The following is an 8,597-nucleotide window of genomic DNA, read 5'->3' on the forward strand; positions in this document are numbered from 1 at the left end:
TAGAAATTAGGTTAAAGAGGGAGAAGAGAATGATTTTTGGTGTAAGGTGAGAGAGAATGATTATTGGTGCCCCGAACTGCAGAAAGGGGGGTCATATTTATAAGGAAAATGTGCTGATGGAGCACACGGAACCCTAAAATTATAAAAACCCTAAAAAAGTATCCCGCGACACGGCAAAGTGTACCGTGACACGGGAAATCCCACCGTCAGACGGGAAACTTTCCCGTGACACGGTACAAATTTGCATGACACGGGAAACATTTAGGTTACGGGAAGTGAAAACACGTTTATGGATTACGCGGAGAAAACATGGAACAATCCCGTGGCACGGGATGTGCACCGTGACACGGGAAGAAATGCCGTGACACGACATTGTCCACCGTGGCACAGTGCAGTATGGTGTAAAAAGTACGCGGAAATTACACGGAATATTCCCGTGTCACGGAATGGGCACCGTGACACGGGGGAAAAATTTGCAGAAATACAAAAATGGGCACCGTGTCACGGGAATCAGCCTCGTGACACGTCAACTTTTGCCGCGTCGCGGCATTTTTGCTGTTGCGCGGTAATTTCAGTTTTTTACCCGTTTTTAAAATAATCATAACTTTTGATCCGTAACTCGGAATAAGACATATAATATATAATTGGAAATATTATCAAGTCTACTTTCCAACCCAATTAGAATCAAGTCAAAATGATATGTATTTTTTAAGATATGGCCGTTTTAGTGGAAGGGTGTCGGTTTTAGGCCGAGTTTGGTATTTTGCTCATATCTTTTTCGTTATAGCTCGGAATTGGGCTTATGATATATGGTTGGAAAGATTATTTAAAGGCCTATACAAAAAAAGAATAATTGGATCAAAATTTTATAGCCATAAAATCAGTTTCTCTCAGTGGACACGAAAAGTGGAAAATAGTTTATGGTTTAGGGAAATGAGCTAGAAATTGGATTGATTCATGAAATATATTGGATAGAACATGAATTTAAGCACTCCAAAGATTAAATAATCAACTCGACCAATAATGGCGGTGAAAGGTGTTCATCAACGGGTTTGGTTTTGGGGAGACATTTTTAGGTGTCTACAGAAGCCCCCACTTTGACTGAGTTTGTAGAAACGTCTGTTTCGAAAACGATAGTCAAAGTAGCCGATAGGGACGGAGAATGATTAATGACGTTCTGCAATCCTAAATCATTCGGTATACGCCGATACATGCATAAAAATGTTAGTTCTACAGATAAAAGAGTAAAGGGATAGAATGCTTATCTAACACACCAGTGTATTGGTGGCAAATGAGCTTGGTAGCTTCCTATGCTTGAAGGAATCCACCGGATGACGTCTGTTGAAACGCTTTCCATGCCTGAGGAAAGCCGACTGAGGAGTTTGGTAGTTTTCTAAGCCTGAAGAAACCTACCGGATAATACTTTCCATGCTTGAGGAAAGTCGACGTATGAATTTGGTGTCATTCTATGCTTGAAGAAATCCACCGATGATGCTTTCCATGCTTGAGGAAATCCGACTTGGCGGTTTTCTATACTTGAAGAAAAATCCACCGATAACGCTTTCCAAGCTTGAGGAAAGCCGACTTGGCGGTTTTCTATACTTGAAGAAAAATCCACCGATAACGCTTTCCAAGCCTGAGGAAAGCCGACTGATGAATATGGTGTCATTCTATGCTTGAAGAATTCCACCGATAATGCCTTCCATGCTTGAGGAAAGCCGATTTGGAGGTTTTCTATACTTGAAGAAAAATCCACCGGATAATACTTTCCATGCTTGAGGAAAGTCGAAAGATGATGAGATTGCAAGTCTCTGTGTATCGAGAACCTTGCGTCATGAAATGATGGTGGTCCGCTTGTCCCCGGACGTGGGCTGTAGATGGTCCGCTTGTCCCCGGACGTGGGCTGTAGATGGTCCGCTTGTCCCCGAACGTGGGCTGTAAATGGTCCGTTTGTCCACGGACGTGGGCTGTAGATAAAACCTGCAAAAATAAATTTACCAATGGACTCGTATATACTGTGATTGACTTGACCACTAACTTGACCAAGTTTGACTTGATGTGACATGACATGTGTATGACTTGTGAGTGTGTGTGTGTGTGTATATGTGTGTGTGCAGACACAAGCAAACGAAGATGCAAAAGCAAAAATTTTCCGTCAATTTTTGTCATGAGTGGAGGGTACCGACTTTCTCCCGAAAAAGAAAGATGTGAAAACTGAACTTTTATTTTCGAACTTCTTCCAAAAGAAAAGACGCGAAAAAAGGAAAGAAGTTTTGATCTTCCTTATTGAGCAAGACAAAATGAATCGCATGGATTGAATTGCTTTTCTTGAAAGTAATGTATGCATGATGCATGTCCTTAGGCCAGGAGGCTAAGGAAAATTACATCATATGACACGATAGATGAATTAACTTAGGTCTTGGAGCTAAGCATCAAGAAACGATCTTGAACGTCACTTAGGTCTGGAAGCTAAGCACGTATACAGATGAAGTGATTATTGCATAATGAACGTTTCTTAGGTCAAGGAGCTAAGCACGATATGCTTTGTATGATTAAAAATCATTGATATATAAATGTTTCTCAGCACATTATGCGATGCATGAAATAATGAACATTGCTCAGGTCAAGAAGCTAAGCAAGTATACAATGTTTCTTTTAATGAATGTTGTCTTGAAAGATGATGAAGCATGCGCGGTAGGGAAACAAGATTTCATGATAAAGGGTTCCTAAGGGAAAGATGATATGGATATGTATGTGTGAGAGAAGTGTGTGAAAGTGATACTAAGGCTGGCTGCAAAGGTTATGGTGATGAAAATTTATGTGAGAAGAGTCAAAATGGTGACTCTTTAGGCTGGGTAAGCTAATGTGATGTGGGTTCAAGCCCACAAGTCTAGCTCTAAATGGGTAGGGATATAGAGATAAGCATTGGATATTCTTCAACTCGATCATGTATAGATATGAATGTGGCCGCACCTTAATGTGAGGTTGCCTACGTATCCGTTAGGAATCAGGCCGAACGTAGCTCTAACCGAACTTTGCACAAGTGTATGTACACCTCAAAGAGGTCTTTCAAGGGTTGTAGTGTGGTTAAGTTGATGGTTTAAGGAAGAAAGGGGTAAAAGGCTCAAGACCCAAGAGAATCCCCAAGATGTGTAATTTTGAATTTGAAAATTTTGAATTTTGCAAGTTTATTTTCAACCTTTTTTTTTTTTTTTTTTTTTTTTTTTTTTTTTTGTTTTGAATTTCTTTTTTCTCTTTTTTTTTTTAATTCTTTTGAATCAATGTAGACAATCTCAGATCATGCGGTCCATCACTCACTTAGCATTCATGTTTCTCAGGCACGGTACCAAGCACTCGATGAGAGACGCAATTTGAGACGTGTTCATATCAAAGACATTGGAACACTTGCCTTTAGACATTGTTTTATTGTTGCTTTGCTGCTTTTTTTTTTTTTTTTTTTTTTTACTTGCTTTTTGAATGTTATACAATTACACATCTTCCAATCCCAGGGTTAAGTGAATGTGGGTTGAAGAAATGAAGGCCAAACGTTAGAAGAGGCTCAAAATGGTTGATGAAGAAATGGAATGTGATTGAACGGTTAACAGGGAATGACATGGTTGCAAAGGTGCCTCAAGTCATTGGTGTACCTTGGGTTTAGTTCGGTAATTGATTTGAATTTTTTTTTATTGAGAATGAATGAATGAATGAAAAATTCTATGATCGAGATGTAAAGGAAAATTGCTCATTTTATTAATGGAAAAGGTGAACGAAACACATGAAACATATAAAAAAATTCAAAGTGGAAAACCTATGCTAGACATGAATGGGGGAATGGAGAAGAATGATAAAGAAATGAATCATGAAATCTTGCACGAAGGATCTGTGTGCCTTGTATTCATTACTTCTTGCCGCCTGGAGGGACATGAAGTTTGTTTGCATCCATCAAGTCTTGAATGACGTCCTTCAAATTCCAACATTGCTCCGTAGTGTGGCCCCTTCCTTGATGGTACTTGCAATAGGCATTGGGATTCCATTTGGCGCTCCTTTCTTCAGGTTTTGGCTCTGGAAATGGTCCAATAGGTGTGATCAAGCCTTGACCGTAAAGGCGATCAAAGGCCGCATCATAAGTGTAGGGAATAATTTCAAGCTTTTAAAATCCCACTAGCTCGAACCCCACTGTGATCATACACTAAAGTACGGTGGCGTCCAAAGGGAAGAAGATAGAGCAAAAGAGTCGCCAACAAGTTTTTAAGGAACTTGTAAACCGTTCATAGGATGAAGGTTACACCCCTTAACGATCCAAGAGATCGTCAACTCCATAAGGTCATGAACCAAATAAGGGTTCGGGGATGAAGGTACAAATCCAACCTAAAAGAGATTGAACCTGCCCTAATAATAGGCCTCTACTTTATTCTGATCGTATTCATGTGCGCTTTCTAATTAACATGCAATCAATAGGATTAACCCTAAACCTGTTTAATCTATGTTGGTTGAATATTAATGCACAAACAAATCTATTATTGGCGATCACTTGAGTTATAATCACAATTAACCCTAACAAGATTATTAATAAATTATCTTATTAAGCGCGATTACAAGTACAAAATTCCCTTTAAACATGCAATAAAGGTGATCAAGCAATAAATATAAACAATCAAGCAACAAAGAATAAATAATCATAACAATAATTATAATCGTTATCAAAATAATAATAATAATAATATTCATAATCATCATAAATTATAACAATTATAATCATAATCATGTTCATGTTAATATTAAAGCGTAATAAAGATAGCAAGATCCTAGGCATGATACTAACAAGATTAATTACAAACCCTAGCATGTCACTAAGCAATAAAAATCAAATCTTTAACCCTAACATGATACTAACAATCATAAATATTAGGAAGAAAATAAAAGGCATCGTAACAATCATATTTAATATTAAAAATACCCTAGACATGATACTAGGAATATCATAATAACAATCTAAACATGATATCTACATCATAATAACAATAAATCAATTAAAGTACTTACTTTGATGCCTCGTACCTCTTTCTAATAACAAAATACACACGTTAGTAACTTCAAGGAAAATAAAAAGCAAACAATTAAATTAAATAATTGAAAGAGAGATTTGGGACCAAACCCTCAGAAATTAAACCTTTCACGTCTAGGGCGAAGACAACTTCGAATATGGCTAGGTGTTTCTAGATCTTGTGAATGCGGAATTTTGTATGAAAACAAGTAAGAAAGAAAGATGAATGTTTGTTAATTAAAACTTGTGACTGATAGATGTAGATGACGAATGATTGTAGGTGAATGAAAACGGAATTTTTGATACGATATTTATAGAGAAAATCAGCCAAAAAGGATAATTTAACAAAACAGAGTCTGACGCACGCAAAACAAGGTTGGCGCCAACCCTGGCTAGCTGGCGCCAGACACCAATGGCTAGCGCCAGGCGCCAATGGCTAGCGTCTGGCGCCAAGCCTGGTTCCAGGCGCCAAGGCCTGGGGTTGGACGCCAGTCTTGATTTTAACGCGTTTTCGAAAATCCGATAAGTTTACCGTACTGGAGGATAAAATAATATAATTCTTTCGAAAATGCTATTTGATTTTGATTAAAACTCTGAAAAGTCAACAAAGTTAACTTATCAATGCTAATTGAATTAGGAATGAAAAGAACCTTCTAGAAGAATCTAGAAGACTAAAACCATTCCTAATTGCATTAGGAATGATAAATCATATTAGGCCCTCCCCTAGATCATTGGGCCGTACATAAAGCTCAAACCGGGCCCAGTTTAGTAAATTGGCCATAACTTCCTCATTATTTATCGGAATTGGGCCTATAATATATCGTTGGAAAGGTCTTTGCAAGCCCCATCCAACTACACTACTATTGGACCCATATCATGGACCAACCAAATTAGATTGGCTGTTTTCTTAAAATAAAGTTTTCAAAAACAGAAAGAAGAGAAAAGAAACAAAAACTTTCCGCAACACTAGACCTTTCCACACTTTCGTTTCATTCGAATATGATTCGACGTGAAAGGTACTCATCACTGGGTTTGGTTTTAGGGAGACACATTTGGGTGTCTACAGAAGCCCCCACTTTGACTGAGTTTGGAGAAACGCAAGTTTCGAAAACAAAAGTCAAAGTATCGATAGGGACGGAGAATGATTCAGAACGTTCTGCGATCCTAAATCAATCTTGCAACGCCGATACCTGCAAAACTAGCATTAGTTAAACAGATAAAAGAGTTAAGAAACGCGTATCTTGCACCGTCGAGCACACTTCTCTGAAAGTAACCAGTTGTCTTGATGACCTCCTGTAAGCTAGAGAATGCCATCCCGCTTGAAAACCGCTATGCCTGTAACTGCTTCTAAATTAGAAGATTGATTCGCCTGAAACGATCCTCCTCCGCAATGATAATATTCCACATCCTAGGGAATACCATGGAAGATTATTTCTCTTGAAACAATCCTCATCCGCCTTGATAATATTCCACATCCTAGGGAACATCATCAAAGATTATTTCTCTTGAAATAATCCTCATCCGTATTGATAATATTCCACATCCTAGGGAACACTATCGAAGATTATTTCTCTTGAAATAATCCCCAGTTGTTTGTGACAACTCTCCGCAAGATAGGGAATGATGTCGAAGATATCTTCTCTTGAAGTCATCCTCATTCGATGCGATAATTTCCAAAGGAAATTACCGAAGATCCACGCCTGTCGATCTTTAAAAGTTCGCCTGAACTTTGCCTCTGCTATGCCTGTACGTCGGCGCTCTTTTGCTTTGAACCTGTATGTCGGTGCCTTTTGCTCTTGATCCTATATGTCGGTGCTCTTTGCTAATGAGCCAATGCTTAGGCGCTTTAAGCTAAGTGAGACGATCTCTTATCAGGTCGATCACTTTATGTAATCAAGCCGATTACTAAATCATGTCAAATGCTTAGAGGGGCTAACTGGCGTACCAAGGAACCCAAAAATATGTTGTAGAAGGCTAGCTCAACCTCATCAGGTGGCTGGGTGCTTTGGCGTCGCTGAAAAACCATCAGCGCCACCTATTTGGTGTTAGCGCCAGGCGCTGATGTTGGCGCCAGGCGCCAAGCCTAGATTGTGACGCCAATGCCTAGGGACTGGCGCCAGCACGGGATTCTCTTTAAATTCTCGTTTCCTCTTCATTTGCTGCTCTGTTCGTCGCGAAATTGCTCGAAAGAAGTCCGAAACATTAATTGCTCATTGCTTGCTCGTTTCTCAACCGAATTCGCTCAAATTTGTTGCAAATCAAAGCTCTTTTTGTCTATTTTCCCGATCTATGTAAGTTTTCCTCAAACCCACATCAGTTTTTATGAATTCTTGGCATGAATATTCACGAATTTTATGAAAATTCGAATTCCATGATGCTTAATTTGCTTTGTTTGTCAAGTTTTGTGCCATGAAATTGCTTGTTTATGTTTATATATTGCCTTGGGAGTAATTTGAGACTTGTTTGACTCAATTTGGTGAAGAAATGAGCAATCTACCATTGTTGGACCTCTTAAGGTCGTGAAGAACAATGTGGCTTGTTCTTGACATTTTTCTAGCAATTCTTGTTCAATTTGTCACAATAATCACTATAGTGTTGCAAGAAATTGTTTGATTGCTTGAAAAAAATGCTGTCATGCTCAATTTGAATTTACTCTGTTTTAGTACCACGTACTCTGTTTTTTGCGAACATAGTATCATGCGGCTAGGCAAACCTTAGATACTATAGAACCTTAATTTATGATGATTCTGCACAATGTAGCATGGCTAGACAACGAGGCTTGGGTTCACGGTCCCGAAACACTAGACGGGAGCATGAGCCCGTGGAGGATGACGCCACGCCGTCCACTTCGCTTGGTCGGCTTCCGGAGTGGGACGAGCAGACTCTATTCTTTGCCCCTGTCCACCACATTTCTGAGAGGGTGAGACGGGGTACCGAGCCTGGGAGGAAACGGCATCACGGCTCTGTCTGTGACGGTCTAGGCGATTTGTACAGGATGCACATCGCCAGGGACCTCGAGACGAGACTCCTATGGGAGTCTTGAGGGCTAGTTACTCTGTTTGAGACCTCCGAGGCTATGGTCGCCTCCAGCGGGGGTCATCACGTAGTGCGCGCTTTGGTGGAGTTCTTTTGGGACACCACCAACACCTTCCATTTTCCCTGGGGCGAGATGATGGTCACCCCTACAGACTTCAGTCTCATCACAGGACTGGAGTTCACTTCTGTGCCACTGCCGTTCGACGGTGGGATCGACGTCTTTTCTTCAGAGGTCGAGGAGTTGTTGGGGCTGATTGCTATTCGGGCCCGAGCTGAGGTCGAGACGACTCAGTTCAGTGCTAGAGGGATTCGCCGCTCGACGCTGGCAGCGACTCTTGATGATGATGCGACCACCCGAGAGCAGCGGGTGCACATCTTTGTGCTGATGTTGTTGTCAGGGACATTCTCCCCTGACAAGGGTAGTAGGGCATTGCTTTACTACCTCCCTGCTGTCCGTGATCTCCAGCGGATCGGGACTTATGACTGGGCCAGCTTGGCCTATGCTGATTTTGTTCGT

The sequence above is a fragment of the Chenopodium album genome, chromosome 1, assembly GCF_948465745.1.
Source record: "Chenopodium album chromosome 1, dcCheAlbu1.1, whole genome shotgun sequence".
Classification (NCBI taxonomy): Eukaryota; Viridiplantae; Streptophyta; class Magnoliopsida; order Caryophyllales; family Amaranthaceae; genus Chenopodium; species Chenopodium album.